Here is a 23249-nt window from a genome sequence, read left to right on the forward strand (position 1 = left end):
ATCCCACCATCTGGTGAGAATCAGTTTGATATTTGGGGTAGATCCCTCTGTATGTTTTCTTCCACAAAGGAATCGTGAACTGCTTTTTTTCCCTTAACAGGAACTGGTGATCTCATGGGTGTCTCTCCTTATTAATGCAATACAGAATGTGGTTGAACCAACACTCCCTACTACATAGCCTCTGTCTTTCCTATTCTTGTCCCCATTTGTTTATTTTCCCCTCTAAAGAATGTTGTTATAACCTTGCTTGTACACATATCTTTGGTACTTGACCATTTTCTCCTTTTGCTTTCATGCTTGCAAAGGCCTTCTCCATCCCCAACATTTAAAAAAAATATTTTTGTCATACATTTTTATGCTTTCATTAGTTGACGTGTACAATATTAATCTGTCTGGAACTAAATTTGGTTTAAGACTTAAGCTACAGATTAGCTATATTTTTCTGTTTAATCTGTTTGTAGAACACATCATTTTTCCACCAGCATGGGATAGAAGGGGTAGCTTAGGGGACTTGAGCTCTTATAATATTCCATTAAGCACCCCTACATTTCTTTGATATGCACAATTAATATTTCCTCAGTCTTCAATAATTCCCTGGCCTCCATACAGAACAGAGAGACTCCTTAAAAATTTGTCTCTAAGCAGGGGTGTCCAACCTTTTGGTGCCTCTGCACCACACTGAAGAAGGAGAGTTGTCTTGGGCCATTATTAAATACATTGCAACACAGAATCACAAAAAAAAGTCTCATAATGTTGTAAGTAAATTTACAGTTTTGTGTTGGGCTGTATTCACAGCCATCTTTGGTTGCATGAAGCCCGCAAGCTGCAGGTTGGACACTCTGCAAGGAACTCTGGAGCTACAGCTATGCCACACTGATGGAAGCACCAGTCCTACCCTGTCTTTCTTATATATTGATGGATCTGTTTCTGGTTTAGTCCACTTGTCTAGTCCATCTCTTCCTACACCAGTCACAAACCATTAGGACCAATGCAGCTTTAACACGCCTGTTAATATATGGTGGATTAAACACGCTCTCACTCCTTGCTCCCAAGTATTTCTTCTTCTTTCTCTCCAAAATTTCATTATTGTTTATTTACTCTTCTATCTAAACTCTATAGATTAGTTTAATAAAGCCACAAAAAACAATGCCATTGTTATCTTAGTGGTAATTACATTAAATCGATAGATTAAATTTGGGGAAAACTGTTATATTTACAATATAGATACTTTCTTTTTTAAAGATTTTATTTATTTATTTTTAGAGAGGAGAAGGGAGGGAGAAAGAGAGGGAGAGAAACATCAGTGCGTGGTTACCTCTTGTACACACCCTGCTAAGGATCTGGCCTGCAACCCAGGCATGTGCCCTGACTGGAAATTGAACTGGTGACCCTTTGGTTTGCAAGCCAGCACTCAATCCACTGAGCCACACCTGCCAGGGTTACAATATACTTTCAATGAAGCTCTTGGAATTCTTTTTTTTTTCCTTAATCTTTTGTGATGTTCCTCACTAAGGTTTTCTAGTTTTCTTATAGTTTCTGCATATTTTAATGTTTTATGTATAGTTTATATATAATAATAACATTATATATGTTAACATACTACATTATATTATATTATACATATGAGGGTGGACTAAAAAAACAATATTTATAAAAAATTGTGTATTGATTCTTACATGTTTAAGCTTCAGTCATCTTAAAATCACTCTCCATTTGATACAATACACCTATCAAGATGTTTTTTCCACTGCTCAAAACAGTTTTTGAACTCATAGATTTTGGTGCCTTTTAGTGTTTCTGCCAGTTTTTATTTTACCTCTTCCACATCAGCAGAACATTTCCCTTTGAAATTTTTTTTCATTAGAAAAACAAACAAAAAAAATTGCTCAGGACGAGAAAAGGGGAATAGGGAGGGTGGGGCCGAGGAGACAGGAGTCATGCTATTTTGGGTCAAAAAACTGCTGAACACTCAGCACATTGTGGGCACGTGCGCTCATTAATCACCCATCATGAAATGGGCAAATGCGTTGAAAGTCTTCAAAAAAATTAACTGAAGCCAAACGTAGCCTCTCACAACAACGCCAGCTGGTACACTGATACAGATGGGTTCTTAGAACATTCACTTAGCAGGGGAATCCTGTACTACAAGGGGCCTGCCCTCGAGAAGATAATTACTTTTTGGGGGCTCCCCCTCATATATTACATATAATAGTATGTACACTAAATTAATATATATTATATACATTATAATATATATTATATATTCATTGCAATTGTGAATGGGATCTTTTTTCTAGGTGGTTATTGTTGGTATATAAGAAAGGTGTTGATTTTTGTAAAATTATCTTGTATCCATCTGCCTTGCAAAAAATGTTTGAGTTAATCATCTATAGTATTCAAAGTAGATGATCATAGAATTTGCAGATAATGAAAAATATGTCTATTCTTTTCCAATATGCCTGTCATTTGTTTCTTCTTCTAATACTATTACAATGTCTTGTGCTTGACTTTTTTATTTTATTTTATTTTTTAATTTAAATTTAATTTTTCAATTACAGTTTACATTCAGTATTATTTTGTATTGTTTTCTGGTATACAGCATAGTGATTAGACAATCACATACTTTACAAACTGTGTCCCTCAGTAAGTTCAGTATTCAACTGGCAGCATACGTAGTTGTTACTATATTGTTGACTATATTCCCTATGCTGTCTTTACATCCCTGTGAGTCCTGTCCATGGCTTTCACTGCAATGTCTCTAGTGATTCACAGCGCAAAGCAATGTTTTGTTTACCACTGATTGGGGTGTATTTAATGGCATGTTGAGGAAGAACCCTTTTATTCTAACTTCACTACTATTTGTTATTTTAATCAAGAATGGAAGTTGAATTTTATTAAGTAACTTTTATTTGCAGTATTTTTAATGGATACAAATTATTTCATTGGATGAATATTTTTAAAATGTATATAATAATTCCAGTAATTGAAATCTTAAGGTTTTTTCTATTTTTTATTACTGTAAATGATGCTGCAAATGAATATCTCTTTAAAATAAATACATTGCTTTCTTCATGTCCTCCTCCTCCTTCTTCTCCTCCCTCTCTCTTTCTATCTCCTTCTTCTTCCCCTTCTCCTCCTTCTTTTTCTTCTTCTTAACATGGGCAGGAGATAAGTGACCAAAATTATCAAGCATCTCTTATGTGTCTGGTATTGGGGTTGCTGTTTCAAGTGTGTTGATCTTTTTGGTTCAACCATGCTTAAATTAATAAGGGGATACCTCCAGCAGCTAAGTTTTGGTGAACTTTAGAGTGAGTAGGAGGCAGCTAACATAGACAGAGTAGTCTAATTATGCTTTTTTAGGATTCTATTCATTTTTTTCATCTTAATTCAGCTCACTAAATAACAACTGAATGTGTCTTGAAAATCAGGGATGATGTGGACTAGAGTCAGATTTTACCCAGCCTCTGCCTTTAAGTGGTTAGTAACCACATCCTCCTGTGAGTAAGAATAAGCATCTTCTTCTTAAAAGTAGAATTATAGGCCCCTAGCAGTAAAATTCCTGGTTAAAGAATAAAGTGTTTTGCACATTAAAATAAACAAGGAGAAATTTTAAAAAATAAACAAATAAACTTTATTACTTAAAAAAAGGAATATGCACCTTTAAAGGGTCTTAGTTCCTCTACAACAATGTTATAACAAAATCCAGTGTGTAGTAATTGTTCTTTTCACCTCAATCTTATCAGCAAGAAATTGTGCAATTCAATTTTCTTTGAAAAATTTATTAAAATATTTTATTGTTTTAGTTTATAATTTTATCATGCTTAATTTTTCACATATTCATTCACCATTTTCCTTTTCTGTGAATTATCTGCATGTTTTCGTTTTTCTGCTGTGATCTTAAGTGTTTTTTAAAAGATTTTATTTATGTTATATTTTTCTTTTAAATTATATTTTTTGATTATGTTGTTATGGTTGTCCCAGTTTTTCTCCCTTGCCCCCCTGCCACTGAGCACTCCCCACTCCCTCAGGTAATCCCCACTCCTTTGCTCATTCCCATGGGTCATGTGTATAAATTCCTAAGCTACTCCATTTCCTGTACTACACTTTACATCCCCATGGCTATTTTGTGACTACCAATTTGTATTTCTTAAACCCTTCACCTGTTCACCCATTCCCCCAAACACCCCTCCCATCTGGCAACCATCAAAATGCTCTCCGTATCCATGATTCTTTCTCTGTTCTTCTTGTTTATCTTAGTTTGTTTTTCAGAGGAACTCCTTTAGTTTTTTTTCTTGACTGTGAAGCTCTTTATCTGCCCTTTGATTCTAAATGATAGCTTTGTTGGGTAGAGCAGTCTTGGCTGTAAGTCCTTGCTTTTCATGACTTTGAATATTTCTTGCTAATCCCTGCAAACCTGCAAAGTTTTTTTTTTTTTTTGAGAAATCAGCTGACAGTCTTATTGGAACACCCCTGCAGGTAACTAACTGCTTTTCTCTTGCTGTTTTAAGAATATCTCTTTACCTTTAACCTTTGGTATTTTAACGATGTGTGTTGGAGTGGGCCCATTTGCATCCTTTTGTTTGGGACTCTGTACTTCCTGGACTTGCGCATCTATATCCTTCACCAAATTAAGGAAGTTTTCTTTCACTATTTTTTCAGGTAGATCTCCATGTTCTTGCACTTTCTCTTCCCCTTCTGGCATTGCTATGATGCAAATGTTGGACTGCTTGAAGTTGTCTCAGAGGTTCCTTATATTATCCTCATTTATTTGGATTCTTCTTTCTTGTTGTTCTGACTAGTTGTTTTTTGTTTCCTTGTGCTCCATATCATTGCTTTGATTTTTGGCTTCATCCATTCCACTATTGATTCCCCGTAAATTGTTCTTTATTTCCATTAGTATATTTTTAATTTCTGCCTAGGTCTTTTTTATACTGTTGCCATACTAAGTTCCTTGAGCATCTGATAAGATTTGAATTGTGCAGAGTTTTGAATTGTGCATCTGATAAGATTGCTTATCTCCATTTTGTTTAGTTATTTTTCTGGAGTTTTTAAAAAAATTTATTTGCTTTTCAAATTTTTAAATCATGTTTTTTCTATTACAGTTGTCTCAATTTTTACCTCTTTACCTCCTCCACCCATCCCACCCCCACACCCCAACTCCCACAGTCAATTCCCACTCTGCTGTCCATGTCCATGGGTCATTCATACATGTTCTTTGTCTAGTCCCTTTCCCATCTTTCCACCATTGTCTTCTTCCACCATCCCCTCTGATCGCTTTCAGTCTGCTCCATGTTTCCACGCCTGTGGTTTATTTACTTCATTAGTCTATTTTGTTGAATAGATTCCAATTATAGGTGAGATTATATGGTATTTGTCTTTCACCAACTGGCTTATTGCCCTTAGCATAATATTCTCCAGTTCCATCCATGTTGTCACAAAAGGTAGGAGTTTCATTGTTCTTTCTTCCTTTCTTTACTAAATGCAGATTGATTTTTCTTTTTTAAAATGTCAAAGTCAATTATAAAATATTTAAAAATTTAAAACCATTATAAAGTCTCAGCAATTAAAACAACATGACACCAGCACAGAAATAATTAAATAGATCAATGAAATATAATGAGCATTCTAGAAACAATCATATATCTGTCTAACAATGTAATATATGATTAAATTGATACTTCAAATCAATGGAGAAAGTAAGGCTCATTCAACAAATAAGGTGCATGGAACCCTATTACTTGAAATAAAGCAAATATAGATACTTATTTCACACATTATACAAGAAATATTTGGGTGAGATAAAAATCAATATGTAAAATCTAAGGAGCTTTAGGAGAAAATACAAACTAATATTTTTCTTACCCATAAGTAAAATATTCAAACTCAAAAGCTATAAAGTAAAATATTGACAATATGACTATATTAAACATTTAAGACTATATAGTAATATACATGTAAAAAAAAGTTAAAGGACAAGCGATAAAATGTGAAAGTATTTGCCACATATCTAAAAAAGGGTTAATAGTTGTTTGGATTTTTGGGGGTTTTTTTAGGGAACAAATTTCTACAAATATTTATTTGATAAATGAATAAAGAATACCAAAAAGTCATTTAAAGATTTTCTTTAAAATAATAGAAATAGGTAAGAAATATACAAAACAGGTTTAGTTTCAACAAATAATAAAGGGACAATTAAAATCACACATCATTGTCACAATCTGATTAATAAGTATTAAAAAATATTGGTAATATCAAGTATTGACAACTGTGAAAGGAACTGGGTATTCATAGACTCTTTTTCTTCATCTTCTTAAAGCAGTCCCATTAGCATATTTTGCAGTGCTGGTTTGGTGGAGGTGTATTCTTTTAGCCTTCTTTTTTCCGGGAAACTCCTTATTTCGCCTTCCATTTTAATTGAGAGCCTTGCTGGGTAGAGCAGTCTTGGTTGCAGGCCTTTGCTTTTCATTTCTTGGAATATTTCTTGCCACTTGCTTCTGGCTTGCAGTCTTTCTTTTGAGAAGTCAGCTGCTAGCCGTATCGAGGTTCCCTTGTATTAGACTAACTCTTTCTCCCTTGCTTCCTCTAGGATTATTGTTTTCTCTTTGATATTTGTGATTTTAATGATGTGTCTTGGAGTAGGCCTCATTGGGTTCCTCTTGAATGGGACCCTCTGTGCTTCCTGGGCTTGTGTGACTTTCTCTCTTTTCAAATTAGGGAAGTTTTCCATCATGACTTTTTCAAACACGTTCTCTATCCTTTCCTCATCCTCTTCTCCTTCTGGTCTCCCTATTGTATGGATATTATTATGTTTCGTGTTGTCCTGCATTTCCCTAAATGCTTCTTCATTCTCTTTGAGCCTTTTGTTTTGTTTTGTTTTTTTGTTTTCTTGCTGTTTCTCGGAGCTCTTTTTCTATCTTGTCCTCCAGGTCTCTGATTTGGTCCTCAGCTTCATCGAGATGCTTTTCATTCCGCCTACTGTGTTCTTCAATTCAGAGATTGTATTCTTTATTTCCTCTTGTGTCTTATTGATAGTTTCTATGTCCTTTTTCATGCTGACATAGTTTTCAGTAAGTTCCTCGTAGTTTCCCTGTAGTTTTTTGTAATTCTCTCTGAGCTCACTGAGCTCATTGAGCTTTCTTAGAACCATTGTTTTGAACTCAATATATGATAGTTTCCTTGTCTCTGTTTCATTGAGTTCTCTTTCTGGGGATTCCTCCTTTCCCTTTGCTGGGGTGGGGGGTGTTTATTTGTCTTCCCATTATTTGTGAGACTCTTCTTTTTCGCTTCTGCTTCTTAAATTGATCTGTTTTCATTTCTTTGTGCTGTGAACTTCTGTTGTAGGAGACTGCTGTTTTTACTTCCTGGATCTGCCTCTGATGATGTCAGGTGTTGTTCCTGTCTGATCTTAGGCAATCTGTTCGAGACTTCCAGGAATCTACTGTCTGTGGCTGTCTCCTTCAGCTTTTAATCTAGTCATGCTGTACTCAGCAATCCTGCTTAGAAAGTGCAGGGCAGGGCGGAGTACCTCCTGGGTGCAGGGTTATTGGGTCTTCTCACGGTGCTGCCGCTCAGGGGAGTGATCTCTGCCTAAGCGAGATGGCTGCTGCCACATGGGGAATGAGTCAGCACCGAGATCCGGTCAGCTACTCTCTCAGTTCTCTCCCCAAAGCCTCCTTGCCCAGTCTCTCCTCAGGCATCTCTAGCCCATTCTGTCCTCGCCTTTGCCAGAGACCAGGGTAATTGACTGCAAATATAAATGTATGTGTTGGCCCTTTAAACAGCTCTTTTCATCTCCAGCCACCTGTCTGGCAGAGGGCAACCCTACCACTTTTCATAGCTGGCTGTTTTCTGTGTCCTGTTTGGGCTCTGGTGCTGTAGGCTGGAGATCCCCACTTTTGGCTTAGACCCCACCCTTCTCAGGGGGATCCAACTGGCCCTTTCAATATCCTTCTGGTGCTGCCACCCATGGGTTCCCTGCCTGCCTTCTTGAGTCTCTACCACAGTCCTTACCAGTTAGATTGGGCTAAAGCTGGTTCTTCTGTCTCTGAGGTTGTAAGTCTCCTCCCTTGCTATTGTTCAATTGTTTGTTCCAGGTGATTTCTCCACAATTTATTGTAATTCCTGGTTGGTCCTGAGAGGAGGTCAGTGTGAATTCCACTCACTCCTCTGTTATTTTTCTGGAATTTTGATCTGTTCTTTCATCTGGGCCATGTTTCTTTGTCTCCTCACTTTGGCAACACCCCTGTGTTTGTTTCTATGTTAAGTAGAGCTGCTATGATTCTCTATCTTAGTAGTGTGACCTAACATAGTAGGTGTCCTATAGGGTCAGTGGCATAGCCTCTTCTATCACCCAAGCTGGGTACTCAGGTTGTGCCCTTTGTGTGGGCTGAGTACACCCTCCTTTTGTAGCTGAGCCTTGATTGCTGTTGGCAAGTCAGTGGAAAGGATTTACACAGGCTAGTCAGCTTTCAAGGACTGTCTCTGAGCACTGACCACCAACCTCTGCTCTCCATGGAGGATCCATGGAGTACTTCAGGCACAAGGTGGTGGTGCTCCAATGTGGTCTGTACGTGTCCACTGGATATACATGCTCTGTAGTTTCCCTAGTGTTGTGTGTCAGTATCAGTTACCACCTGTGCTCTGCCTGGGGCCACCTTGCCTGGGCTTTAAAGCAATCTGAGATGGCTGCTACTTGGGCTGAGCTTCAAGGTTCCCAGGAGAAGCCAGACTGTGATCCAAAGGCGGCTGCTGCTATTGCCATGTCTGGGGCCACTTATCCAGAGATACAGAAGCTAAGGGCTAGCTGACCTGGTTGTTGCTTTTTTTGAGAGAACTTATGAAGCTATGAAGCCTTAGTCGAGACTAGCCTTTCATATGGAAATTCACTGTTAAGTTCTTGGGTGGGCCATAAATTGGGTGGGGTGGAGGCTCAGGGATTCCCCAGGGTGGAGTGAACTGTGTGAGCCAGGTTGATGGATTCTCCAATATGGTTCCCACCTGCTGGCTCTGTAGCTCTGTTGGGGGTAGGGCTCAGATAAAGAACAATGGCCTCTGCCCGACTTTCTGTCTGGGATAAAGCTGTCCCTCAGCTCCTGCCTTGATGCCAGACACTTCAGTTTCTCCCTGTATGTCTCTGATGTCTTTCAAGCTGTTACCCCAGTGCTGGAGCTCAGACTGAGTGAGTAGGAGTAAGTCCATGTATGTGTTATTTAAGGGGAACTGCTTGGTGCTCCAGAAGTTTCTTTCACTGACTCAAACCCTGCTGGCTTTTATAGCCAGAAGCTATGGGGGTTTATCTTCCTGGTGCTGGAATGCTGGACAGGGGGGCCTGGTGTGGGGCTGGGACACCTCACTCCTAAGATACCCCTCCTGGATTTTTATCCATCACATGTGGGTGTGGGACCAGCCTGTTCCACGTCTGTGCATCTCCACATCTCCTACAAGTCTGGATGGATGTGGTTTCTTTAGTTCCATAGTTGTCAAACTTAAATTCAACTCAATTTCTGACAGTTCTGAGTGATGGCTGTTCTATAATTTAGTTGTAGTTTTGATGTGATTGTGCCAAGAGGTGAGCCATGTTTACCTATACTTTCATCTTGACTAGAAGTCTTTAGTGTTTTTCTTATTGATCACATGTGCTGTTTGCATATTAGATACAGTGACAAGCAGTATGTATTTCTTGTTTTCCTTGTTGCCTATCTTTTTGGCATACAGAAGTTTAACTTTTCAATGTATATAAATGTATTATTTTATTATTTTTTGTGAGTCTTTCCATTTCTTTCAAACATAGAAAGCCTCATCCACCCAGGGATTAGAAAGATATTTCATAGACCTTTATCTTAATTTTTTTGTAGCTTTACAGTTGGAGCAAAAATTACACCCAGAGGCCCAAGAAAGGTAGAAGCACACAAAGTGAAGTGCAGTTTACATCATTTTCATAGCTTCCAGGCCTTTCCGGTAATTGTTTCTCACCCCTGCCCCTTTCCAACTGGTGACATCTATTTGGAGCTGAAATCCAGTAGAAGTCTGCACTGACACTCCCCTTCTAATGAGAAATGGTTTCACCATCGTTTCTACCTCCGTACAACAAACACTACACACTTCCATTAGAGCATTGCTATTTCTTTCATTTTTCTTTCAATATGTAATGATTGCATACCTTGTTCCCTGGACTCTGAATAGAGTGGGGAATCACAGGTGGGAACAGAAGCTAAACCATTATTTATTCAATATGTTTAAGTACATTTATATTCATTTATTCAAGAAAATAATATAAAAGTACAAAATGAGAGTATTTGCCCTGTTATGAGAGTTTATGAAAAGGTAGAGGGTTTTAGTTAAAATTATTATGTAGTAAGATTATACCAAGAAACAAGAAGAATACCTATTGGAAATGATACATTGCAAAAACTGTATCACTACTTGCAAGTTCTGTGATAGTCTATAAGAAAGCTAAAGATGATTAAGAAATATTTTTAGCAAGGCAAGATTATTTCATAAAACTTTACACTTTTCTTATAAATCAGCAATAACCTTCCAGAAAATATAATGGAAAAAAGATTCCACTCACAATTGCACTGTGCCACTGAGAAGTGACATTTAAACTGAGACCTAAAGGTATATAAACAGTCAAGTGAAGTGGATGTGAGGGGGTAGAGATAAGCATTACAGGCAGAAAGAATAGCAAGTGTAAAGCCCCAATACAAAAAAGTGATTAATGTTATATGTCCTATTAGATTAGGCCCTTACCCTTCTGACTTCATTTAACCTTAATTACTTCCCTAAAGGTCCTATCTTCAAATGCAGTCACATTGAAGGTTAGGGTTTCAATATATGAATTGGGGAGGAGGGACACAGTTAAGTCCACAACAGTGGCTTAAACAAAAGAAGTTTATTGCTTCGCAGTTCTAGAAGTTAGATGTTGAGATAAAGATGTAGGCAGGGTTGGCTCCTTCTGAGCACTGTGAAGGAAAATCTGTTCCAGGCCTCAACTTCAGCTTCTAGCAGTTCACTGAAAATCTTAGGCATTCCATGAAGTATAGAAGCATTTCCCCCAATCTCTGTCATTTTGTTCACATGGCATTATCCCTTTGTGTGTGTATGTGTGTCCAAATTTCTTTTATTATAAGTATGCCAGTCTTATTCAATTGGGAGCCCACTCCAATATGACCTTATCTTAACTAATCACATCTATGATGACCTTATATCTAAATAAGGTCACATTCTGAAGTACTTGGGGACTAGAGCTTTACCATATGAATGTTTAGGGGACACAAGATGTGATCACCTAGGGTGTGGCAGTAAGAAAGTAGAGAAAAATCCAAAATCCAAGGTCTGGGGCCTCCAATATTTAGAAATCAGGAGGATGAACAAGCAAAGGAGAGTGAATAGGAGCATCCAGTGAGAAAGGAGATGAGGAAAGAAGAAATGAGGTGTCATAGAATCTTAAAGAAGTAATATTAACAAAAAGAAGGGGTTGTCCACTGAATCAACACTGTTGAGAGCCAAAGTAACACTAGAGCACAGTAGTGAAGAGTGAACTTGACAACATGGAGTTAATAGATGACCATGGAAAAAGCTTTTTTAGTGGAATGGTAGGAGCTGAGGCTGGATTTGAGTGTGTTGATGGCTACTTTTGGAAGAGAGAGAGCAAGTGGATACAGTAACTGCAGACAAGTGCTTTGAAAGGGAGCAAAGAAATGTAACAATTGCTGAGGAGGAATGTAGGGATCTAGGGATATTTTTAAAGATGGGAAATATTACAGCATGTTTGCATAATGGTGGAACTGATCAAGTACAGAAGGGAAATTCATCGATGCTGGAAAAAAGTGTATGTAGGAGGGTATGGGATCCAGAATACAGAGAAAGTATCAGTCTTAGAAAGGAGAAGGGATACTTCCACCATTTTAGCTTGAGGACAGAAGGAAAGGTTTAATACAGAGGAAGGCAGGTTAATAGACTTGGTGATAAGACCATCAGGGAATTTCCATTAAATATCTTCTAATTTCTAAATTGAATATGAACAAAGAAGGTAAGCAGGAGCAAAGAGGGAAAACATGGGGTCTCTGAAGAGAGCAAATCACCATTCTGAGAATGGGGCTGGAGGAACACAAAACACAGAAGTCCTTCTGAGTAGTGAGGTGTGCCTGGGTGAGGTTGGAGATCATAAATCTACAGGAATGCACAATCTGTCAGCTTATGTGATTCTCTCTAGCAGCACAGAGACGATTAAGTGCAGACACACAGAGGACAAATAGTTGGGTTGATTCAATGTTGGGGATTTGGCAGTCAATTGTTACAGAGGGAAAGAAGTGATTATATAATCCAAGACTTTGAGGGCTCTTGCAGAGTAGAGAAGGGAGATATACAAGAGACCTGACTAAGGGCTGAACTGAAAATGAGAATAGAATTTTGTCTGGCATAAGGTCTGGCCCAGATTTGGTACTCATGAATGTTAACTGAATTGGTCACAAGGAAAGCCACTGGAGAACTGCAATACTGCAACCATACACCAGGGGGCAAGAGATAATAAGAAATGATTGTGACCAAGTCCAGCCTAAAGCTTGGGGGTCCTGTGCCCAAAGCTCCGGTGGCCCTTCTGCCTGACCTAAGCTTCCTACCTCAGGGAAGTAAATGATGTCTACCAAAGCTGGAGCCAGCTGTACATATCACCAGATGATTTGGTTGGTGGACTGTGTGGTGCAGGAACAAAAGAAATGATGAACCCCCAAGACAAAGACAACAGAACTTTCTTCTTTCTTACTGATTCTGTGCTCCTGTCCCATGCCTTGACTCTGGACAATGCTTCAGCCCCAAGAAACCACAGGAACAGGACCTGGGTGTTCTTTGGTACCCTAAGGTACAGGAAGTTGGTACAAAAAGCCCAACCTAGGTGCTGGCCCTAGGGACCAAAACATCAGACTTAACTAGTACCATGGTATATATCTTCACAGGCTGGTCTCAACCTAGAGACCACTAGAACTAAGTGCCCAGAGCCTGGAAAGGCATTGATGCTTAAACAGAAGCCTGGGGAGGCTCTGGTGGAAAGTATTGAGTCCATTGCTCAACAGATATTCCCTGGTGCCTTCTATATGCCCAGCCCATGCTGGGAACACAGGACAATGAAGACAATCAGTCATCTGTTAATTCATTTATTCCCTCATTTATTTATACTTTCCTTGCTTTTTTCTATGCATTAGTGGAAGAAACAGACAATTATGTCCAAGATAAGACTGGGGATAGGGAGGAGTCCAGGTGAATGTCTGGCTATTAGCTTGGGTCCCTGAGAGAGGAGCCACTTTCAGGAGATGCTAAAGAGTCTGTTCTGGGCCTTTTTGTTGTTGGCTTGCCTGAGGGACACACATGTGGAGATGTCCAGTATGCAGCTGGATATAAGGGTCTGGAGGACAGAGGGGAGAGCAGAGGTGTGTAGCGAGGTTTGGGAGTCATGGATCATTTCCCAGGTGGGGGCTGGGGACTGAGGGGAAAAGTGCAGTAGTCAAAGGAGGAGGTTGGTCAGAAAAGTGGCTTCCAGGGGACTGCTGTCTTGACTATGCTTGTAAGTTAAGCAGAAAAGACTGTGACAGGAGAGAAGGGGAAAATGAATGCAACAAGGGAGTGAGTAGTCTCTGTAGTGTATCTATTCTAGTACATCCCAGATGGGAATTGATGGGCATTGCCTGCAGGCAGGTGAAAGGGAGAGGATAAAGGAGCAGCATTAAACTGGGTGCCCCCACCTCCTGCCCAGGTCCCCTGCTGTCCACAAACACCTCTCAGCTTTTCTAGCAGGCCATGTGCTCCAAGGTTCTGGATGCAAATCTCTCTGTGAGCGGAGCTCCTACCCAAAGACCCAAGACTGGTTTTTGGCTAAAGTCACTCCCGTTGCAGCCGAATTTCCAACCCCTCTTCCTGCTATCTTCCCCCTTGGCTGGCGGTAGAACCCTAATGAGATTACACAGATGCTTGTGTGCATGATTTTAAATACTGCAAATGTCTATACTGTCTGTTGATCTTTGCCTCCGTGCCTTTGACATGTCTTGATTCTTTAGGGTTGTGGGTTTTATCAACAAGGTGACCATGTGGTTAATTACCCTTTGATCCTCAGGGTCTGGACCTCCATCTTGGCAGGAAACACCATGGCTCCTGGAGTTTGGGCCTCTTGGCATTTAGTTGTCACTGCCAATTCCTCTGTTCTCCTTCCCATTCTCCCTGCAGCATTCCCAGCTTTCGTGTGCCACAAAGGGATTTGCAGAAGTTCATTGAAGCCACCATTAGAGACACTTGACCACCTGAGTGTGGTAATTTTTGCTCCAATTTATACCTTGTTCCCTTATCCAAGTGTCCTCCTCCCCACCCCCGCCCCCCGCCCCCATCCCATAAGAAAGTGGCAATGCAGGTGCCAGGACTGTTCCCCAACTTCAGGGCCCTCCAACATATTGTGCACATCCTCATTTCTGAGTCCCTCCCTGAGAAAGAAGCCTGAAGAAGGGCTGCCAAGTTACCAGCTAATGTTGAGAAGCTTAAGAACACTTATGTCTGAACTAAATAGAGGGTGAGTGAAGGGGAAAGGCTTTTCTGGTGCCCAGGGCTGGGTGTGTGATCTACCTTTTGGCCCTAGGGACTTGTGGCTCCTCCCAGGTGCTAGAAAGTTGCCCAAGAAGGCTCAAGGGCTTCACCAGTTTGACTTTCTGCAAGATGATCCTACCCCAAACAGCTGTTTTCCTTTGTGAAACATTTTCCAGATGACTGCTGAGGATCTCAGTTACAAAGATGTTCCTGGAACACTCATAGAGGGAAGGCTCAGTTTGCAAGGGATTGTGGCATGGAGACCTCGAAGACCTGCCTCAGTTTCTGCCTGGGTATAGCTCAGTCTAGAAGAGGTGATGCTACATGTACAAAAGGAGCTAAACAGACACAAGAGCTCCAAGTGAGGCACTGGGAGATGGGGGAAGGTATGCATGGAGTAGAGGGAGTCTACTAGCCAGGCTGTGCATCATAGGCAAGGGTTGGAACTGCAGAAATAGGAGGGAAGGACATTCTAAATACATAGGATAGTGACAAATCCATGAGAGGAGAAAGGCCAGGGCTGGGGTCAAACTCAATGGTTCAGTGAGGCTAAGGGCAGGATATGTGAAAAAAAGAGAGACATGCAACTATGGAGGAAGGGGAAGGCCAGACCAAGTCAGGATGAAAACCTGAATTTTATTTGATTATTAGGGAAAAACCATTCAACATTATCTTGCTTACTCATGAAAACAGAAACACATCCCAATTACTTAATATCCCTAATGGAACATTTAATTGGGCTATAAATCAGTTTTCATTAAAGTTGCTCTAGTACCATTTTGAGAGATGGAGGTGGACTTTCCTGTGGTTTCTCCCCAGGCTAGAGACATGGTCCTGTCCTAGAGGACTGACTCCCTCCTCTCCTTCTAGTACGAGAAGCTTAATTCTAAGTTCCTGTGTCCACCTTACTCCCTTCTCCTCTGCCAAACTTTTCTCCCTCAACCTTTCCTTCCCAGTGATTCTGGCAGAAGAGAACAGCATTCTCACGCCCCCCAAATTCCAAACCCTTCACGTTCATTGTCTTTACAATACTTGGAACATTCAAGAATCATAGAAGGCATTAGCTGTACTGTGTGCTGCAAATGGAGTCAAGAAAACATGGACTGGGACTAACAGTTTTGGTTTTGTTTTTTTTTAAATCCTCACCCAAGGAGAAGTTTAATGATTTTAGAAAAGGAAACAGGAAATCATTGATGTAAGAAATATTGATCAGATACCTTCTGTATGCACCCCAACCAGGAACTGAACCCGCAACCCAGGTGTGTGCCTTGATAGGGAATCTAACCCATAGTCTTTCGGCGCATGGGAAGATGCTCCAAACTACTGAGCAACCCGGCCAGGGTAGGGCTAACCACTTTAATAACACTCTCTTCTTTATTTTTAAAGACATTTAAACAGGGAACAGTAACATTTATAAATTTTGATGCAATGGAAAACACATGAATATTTAGCTAAGTTTGCACATTAAATATTCTATTACTTCCAGATTGAGTCTTGCTCAGTGAGGAGGCTGTGCTGCTGCCAACCTGGAAATGAGTTGATGGTGGGTCACAGTGGTTGTGTCTAGAATCTCTGCTATGTCTGGCAGCCAGGGCACCTCTGTTGTGTCCTTCCAACTTACTCTACCCCATCAGTCAACAAAGAAATTCAACTTCTATGCTTTCCCACACAGGGAAAGCAAATTGGGATTCATGCTAGAGAAGCAGACAAATTCACACTGTACCACCATCAAGTCTTCTGGTGTAATGGTAAAGGGATGATGGTCTCAGCCAGGGGCCACTTCCCTGACAGCATTACTGGTGGCTGTCTTCTTTGAATACTGGGGCTTCTGGCAATGGTGTTGAGGGAAGACTAGGATCTGTGACTTAGATCTACTGTCTGGGACCACTCTTGCTGTAAGAACCTTTTGTCTACAAGATCACTAAGCCCTAGCCCCTCTGTGCCTCTACGTCCCCCTCAAGGAAGAAGCTGGTACGGGTCAGGCAGCTGGGGCGAAGAATGCCACAGCTGTCCCAAGCCAGGTGCCCAGTCATAGTAGTCTGTGGGCCACTGTGCTCACACAATGGGGCATGGGGTAGAATGCCCCTGCCTCTTCCATGCTACCCAGGAAGAATAGCCAAGCACTGAGGCTGGGGCAGTGGGGGTGGTGTCCTGGGAGCAAAGCCAGCTTTGCCTTTGGATTCTCCCTCCTAACCCTTTTCCCCAAGATCTACCTGCTTACAGGCTGCTGGAGTAGCAGCTCATCTCTCTCTGCTCTCCCAAACCCAAGTAGAGCCTGGAAGTAAAGACGAGGTTGCTTGTGTGAGTTGTGCACTGTGTGTGTCTGCACTGTGGGGCCAGAGGGTGATAGAAAATACTTGTCCTGAGTAGTTCCAGGTGTGGGGTCCACTTGAAGTATTCCCTGGTGAAACACTGTATGGACTTCAGTGTCCCTGGAGCCTCCTGGAGCACTTTCACACAGAGCACTGGGACAACCACAGCTATTTCCATGTTGAGCAGTGTCCTTGGAAGCTTGTCCCATGCACAGTCTTCAAGCACGGGTAGAGCACAGAACTACCTGAGAGGCTGCAGAGAACACACTCACTATGGTTTGACTTCAGTAATGCACAAAACAAACTCACAACTGGATAATCCTGGGTGTGAACAGTGCTTCTGGCCTTGGGCTCCTATACTCCCAACACCCCCCTATTGTAAGTGAAGTTACTGCTGTGGGGATTCCTGTAAAGAATTAAATCCAAGCATCCAGCCCCTCTGACCTTCTGACAATCTAGCTCTCAGTCTGACCTGGGTGCTGAGCAATGGGTTAAGGGAGAGTTTGAGGACCACAGACTTTCTAGTGCAGGAGCCTTGTCTGAAATCCAGGTGGTGCTAAAGCCAGCTTAAATTGGGCCAGATCAAGTTCTGGCCCAAACATAGTCTAAACATTGAATTCAAACAATAACCAACAGAATGGCTCTAGTGTAGTCAGCTTTTAAAGTACTTTTCTCAAAGACTCTTTGAGCATTATCAATTGATTTATTCTCGTCTGCTCTGAGAGCTAGGTAGAAAAGGCATGGTCTTCTCCCTCTTTTTCCTGGAGAAACTGAGGCTTAGCGAACCTAAGTGAGTTGTGCAAGGCAGAATGTGGCCTCAGCTGCCTCTCTTGAAAGTGTGCCAGTCTAGGACTTGCCTGACCACCTCTCCCTTGTCAGGTAAAGGGAGAAACAAGACAGGGACAAATCTTTTCCCCGTTTGAAACACCAGATCTGGCTTGGTAACTACTAATGCTGCACAGTAAGCCTTGGATCTCAGCTGCCCCCATAGTTGGAATGCTACCAATAGACTAAGTAGTTATAAGGAACCTGTATTCCCTAATGCTCCATCCATGTGGCAGCCCTTGACCAGAGGCTGTGCCACTCTGCATGCCAATGGAACAGTACCTTTCACTCCCCTACAATTCCTTATCACTCTCACACACATACAGTCCTTCCTATACTGTCTGGCAGGAGGGGGTACGGTGGCATTATGACCTCCTAGTAGAAGATAGTGGCCAATGCATTAGCCTTTGCCTCTCAACTCAGACTTTCAATAGATGCAGCTGCCAATGCATGAGGGAATAGAGTCCCTGCAAGCAGCCTAGAATGCCAGTCACTTCAAATGCCGAAGAGGGTGTCAAAAATGCCCCTGACCTCTGTTCCTATATCTGCTGGGTAACCTAAAAGAAACCTGGGTCTAAGAAATGTTTTACATCTGCTAAACACAATGGTAAACGAACCTCTAAGTGACAAGTTAGCGATTCTGACATGTGATGAGGTCTTCAGCTGCTCCTTCACAATGACTACAAAGAGACATGACAGAAAGCAAATAACCTGTGTGTTAGCTCCAGCTGCTGCAACGAGATACCATAGATAGGGGGCTTCAGCAACAGACCTTTACTTGTAACAGTTCTGGAGGCTGAAGTCTTAAGATAAAGGTGCCAGTAAGTTAGGTTTTATTGAGACCTCGTCTTTTGGCTTGTAGGGACCCACCATCTTGCAGTATGCTGACATGGACCTCTTCTTTGTTCACACAAGTTGAGAGATGGAGTAAGTTCTGTGTCTCTTCTCATAAGGGCACTAATCCCATCATGAGGATCCTACCCTAATCTAAAACTAAGCACCTCCCAAAAGCCCCACCTCCAAATACCATCACATTGAAGGCAGAGCTTTGACATGAATTGGTGGGGGGCACATTCAGTTCATAGCACCCTTGTAGACATCAGGCTGGCTGAAGAATGTCAAGCTCCTCTTGTAGGTGGAGAACTCATGTGCCCCCTTTATTTTAACTTGCCACTGGAGGCTTCCTTTGCCTTCATCCAGCAATAGTTCATTACCTTAAGACTGATATACTAAAGACATGCAATGACTTATGGTAAGGTTATCCCAAGCCCACACTCCCGCTCCCATGAAGACAGCTGGAAGGATGCTCTCCTTGGTGCTTGACCAGAGTACATCATTTAATCTCTTTTCCTATAGGGTTTAAACCCTCCCACCAAAAGGGCTATAGTAGGAGAGAAGGAACCTGCATCAAAGTAAATAGGCACCTTGCCCTTTTTATCATCTCTGAGGTGATCTGGGGCATGGACACAGTCTGGACAGTAACGAGCCCCTAAGCCAACTATTGCGGGCCTGGTAAGCCTGTGGCTGCCGTTAGTGTCAATGAATGAGACAGCAGGCTTCAGCCACACAGAAGGCCTGAGCACACAGCCACTTGGGAAGGCAGGAGTTGGCATCTACAAGTGTGGCAGGGAATTGAGGTGTGAATTAGAGGCTCAGGGGAATAGGTTACACAAAAGAGCACAACTCCAGCAAATGAGTTCTTCACTCAAGGCCTTGGTATGAGTCAGCTGAGTCAATATCATTTCTAGGTTCCAAAAACATCAGTCATTAAGTTCACAAACAATTTTTATTAAGCAATGAAGCTGTGATTATATTAGGTCAAAGGATCTCATAGTTGGAATGCCTTTCTCTGTGGATTTCCCCAATAACACTGTAGGGGAGGTACAGAGCTTGATGATCAAGGCCAAAGCCTCAGAATTCTTGTAGCTTAAGACAGAACAGCTTCTTACTAGATTTCAAACCATGCTGGAAATACTTCTTGGCAAAAGAAGGGTATTCTAACTTGAACAGACTCTTCAACCTGGCTGCCTATGGTAAAACAGCTGTGTGTGAGGCTGGGAAGGGTACATGGAGACAGCGGTCTCCTGCCACAGCTTGGCTGCTGTCACATACTAGCACAACTAGGGATTGTAAGCTGTCTGTATATCACAACCACTTAAAAGAAACAGGTTGTGTTCAACTAATGTTTACAGAAAGAACTTCACAAGAAAGAAAACTAAGTATTAATCTCGAACTCTAAGGGACTCTTAAGCCATGAAGAGCCCCTCGCCGTACAGGTCTCATCAGCCTGTCTCCCCTACTCAAGGCTTGGTAAGACAGTATTGCTGGTTCAGCTGCTTTTCTGGGTCGGACTGCTCTGCAGGTAAGGAAGAGATGATTTGGTCTGGTGGGTATTCAGCAGGGTCCTGGGAAGCCTGTGGACCTGAAGATCCCTGGGCTCCTGCCTCAAGAGCTAGTGCCTGCTGGGCAAAAAGGGAACAAGGTGAAGTCCTTTGTCAGAGAGAGGTTCCTGGGACTGATTTACAACAGTGGGAGGACCCCTTAGTTTAAGTCAGCAAGGTATTGAACAGGACCACTTTGGAACACAAGCTTGTAAGGTGCCGGAAGAAGGTGGAGCTGGAGAAATGGGATTTTTGCCCACTTTTCTGTTCCAACAGCATTTTGACTTAAAGAGTAGTAGAAGCAGGCCTCCTGGGCTCTCCCAAACTTGTCTTAATGCTTAAAAATACTGGGCCCTGTGTCTGGCCCTCCCTGGCCCAACTTCTCTGCCAGCTATGGCTAGCCAAGGCCTTAAAAGGTCTCTCCCCACCCCTACCCTTGAACGTTGCCATTACTCTGTTTGGACTAAGTGACTTCCATGTTCAGCCTCATCAGCAGTTACCTGGCCCACTTGAACACTGTGACACGAGAAGTAACAACTCACTCTGGGCTGCAGAGGAAGGGGGAAGGAGGAACAAACACAAAAATGGTGTTACAAAGAATGGACTGTGGAAGCTTTTTCTGTTGAAGAAAGAGAGACTGGGACTGGTTTTGAAGGTGATGCAAGATTTTAACAAGTGGAGTGCAACAGGATAGAGAAGAAGATAGGAAAAACAAGGAGCAAGGCTGGACTATGGGCAAAGCTGGAGGTGTCTGGGAATCCAGCCAGAGGGAGAGCCCAGAGGGCAGTAGAGATGAACCAGGGAAGGATGTGGGAAGCCTCTGAAGTGTTATATACAGGGCAGAAACCACTTGGTCCTGCCCTTGGCAGCTCCACTGCATTCTCCTATCTGCACACCCTTCTAGGGTCCTCCCTTCTCCATTTCCCTGGGATGCGTTCTCAACTTTGTCATAGCTCTGCCTCTCTCAGCCCATCCAGAGGGTAAGCACCTTGAGAGCAGGCATGGGGAAGGGTCTCACCAGAGTCTGGCTTGATAAATGAACTGCAGAATCCACTGACCACCTCATCTCTTTGTGTGGGTAGTCCCTCTAACTGATCAACTTTCTAGACACCCAGTGGCCCTGTTAGTCAGGGTATGCATGTGAAATTAAACATACCTCTAGCCACTTAAAATATCCAAACTCTTTCGTGTTGCTTTAGCTTAGTATTTTTTCATATTTTTTTCAAGAGATAAGGCTGTATGAAGAATTTTAAAGCCAGAATCAAAACACCCTTTGTTAAATGCTATTCATTGGATTGAGAGTCTGTGGTCCCCAAGGGGCTTGTGGGAGTGTACCTGTGACCAAAGCCTGTTATGTGACTGCCATCTAGACCAGCTCCCACCACAGCCCTGGATACATGACATTGTAGATAGTCCCCACACTGGGGTGTACCTTATCAAATATGGGGCACCCCATTGATGTATACAAACACACTCAACAGAAGGACCCTTGGTTTATATTCACTATGAGAAAACATGCCCACAGTAGATCCTGGACTTTGTAGCACAACTAAAAATCCACAAATTCATAAAGGGGCCTGGACTGGGGCAATAGGCTCAGCACACGGCATGACTCACTTTGCCCAAATAACATATTTTTGAGAAGGTTTTAAGTCAGAATGCATTTACTATCCATAAGGACTGCTCACCTTTTCATGGAAGCCTAAAGAGAATCTTTTTACTCAGCAATGAGTGCTACCACCATGTGAGCAAATGCCCTCAAACTTACTGAGCTTCGAAGTCTGAATTTCATACAGAGCATATGCCCATGACGTATGCCTTATGGGGAAGAGGCCCAGCCTCTGTGCAGAATCCCTGACCTAGGTTGGAGAGCAGAGAAGGGGCTGGAATACCTGGGGCAAGGTGGCTTGGTTCTCCTGCTCACCACGATGCCAAGCTTTCACTTGGATACTGAGGTGATTCTGTGGATCTGATGGCTGTTGCCAAAGTCGGATGTAATCCTGTGGGGTCTCCAGGGTGACTAAATCTGAGTCATAAGTTGTGGGTGACTGAGAAAAGCTGGCAGAAGAAATCATATCACCATTTGGGATATGTGCCAATGGCAGCAGACTTTGTTCCTGCTGGTCCTCAGGAACAAAACCATAAGAGAAAAATACATGTTGCAGTGACATGCATCTATAAACGATGGCCCAGGAAAAAATTGTTTTGTTCATCAGTACGTGCTTAAGGCACATTTTTATTTGGTGGCTAAATCAAGATTCACTTTAAGAATACTTTCACTTTGACCTGAATAAGACTCAATTTGCCAAAGTAAAGCAAATATAAGCATTTAGATAAACTACAGTCATTTGTGTCAGGTAGTTTTATTTATATTGCTTGGACAGTCCTGATTCTGTCATGATCATGATCTCTGTGACTATGTACAAGTCACTTCACCTATCCCAGTCAGTAACTGTCACTAAAGAAGCTATCAGCTGAGAGGAGCTGCAAAGCTGATTTCCTCACTCCAAGTCCAGAGCCCTCTCCACAACCCTAAGCCTGGGAGTCTTCTGATAAATGGAGATTTCTGAGCCCATCTCAGACCCTGAATCTCCACTTTCAATAATCTCCTCAAGTTGATTCTGATGATCAAGCCACACAGAAACAAGGCACTAACCCACCTCATTGACCATTAAGGAACTTACAGAAAGAAATTTAGAGGGCTTTGGGAGGCAGGCTTAGAGAGCTGGCATTTATTCAAAAAATATTTATTGGCCACCAAGTATGTGTTATGCAACTCCTATATTGCTGAGTAGAACCTTCCCTTTCTGGCATTTGAGACCAAAGACTTTATCACTGAGCTGCAAATGTGTTCATGTACCCATACTGTCTCCCAGCACTAAGTCCTTCTGTGTTCTTGGCTCTTTAGGTATCCAATAGCAATCTAGCAATGGTATCACTCCTGTTCCCTTCAAATAGGTTGTCAACACCAGGCAGACCCCTTCACCTGATCTACTGCAATCACCAGATCCAAATGAAGTAGAAGAAAACTGGGAGACCAGGAGTTATTCAGCTGTGGGCACTCAAGACTTCTCTTAGATATCTTGTGCCAGGACACTGGGCTCCGGTGTATGAAGCTAAACAAATTCAAGATTTGCATACTAATTCCCTAGATGGGAGGCTTCCT

The sequence above is a fragment of the Pteronotus mesoamericanus genome, unplaced genomic scaffold (genome assembly GCF_021234165.1).
Source record: "Pteronotus mesoamericanus isolate MK-2021 breed Mesoamerican mustached bat unplaced genomic scaffold, CSHL_Meso_final contig_66, whole genome shotgun sequence".
Taxonomy (NCBI): domain Eukaryota; kingdom Metazoa; phylum Chordata; class Mammalia; order Chiroptera; family Mormoopidae; genus Pteronotus; species Pteronotus mesoamericanus.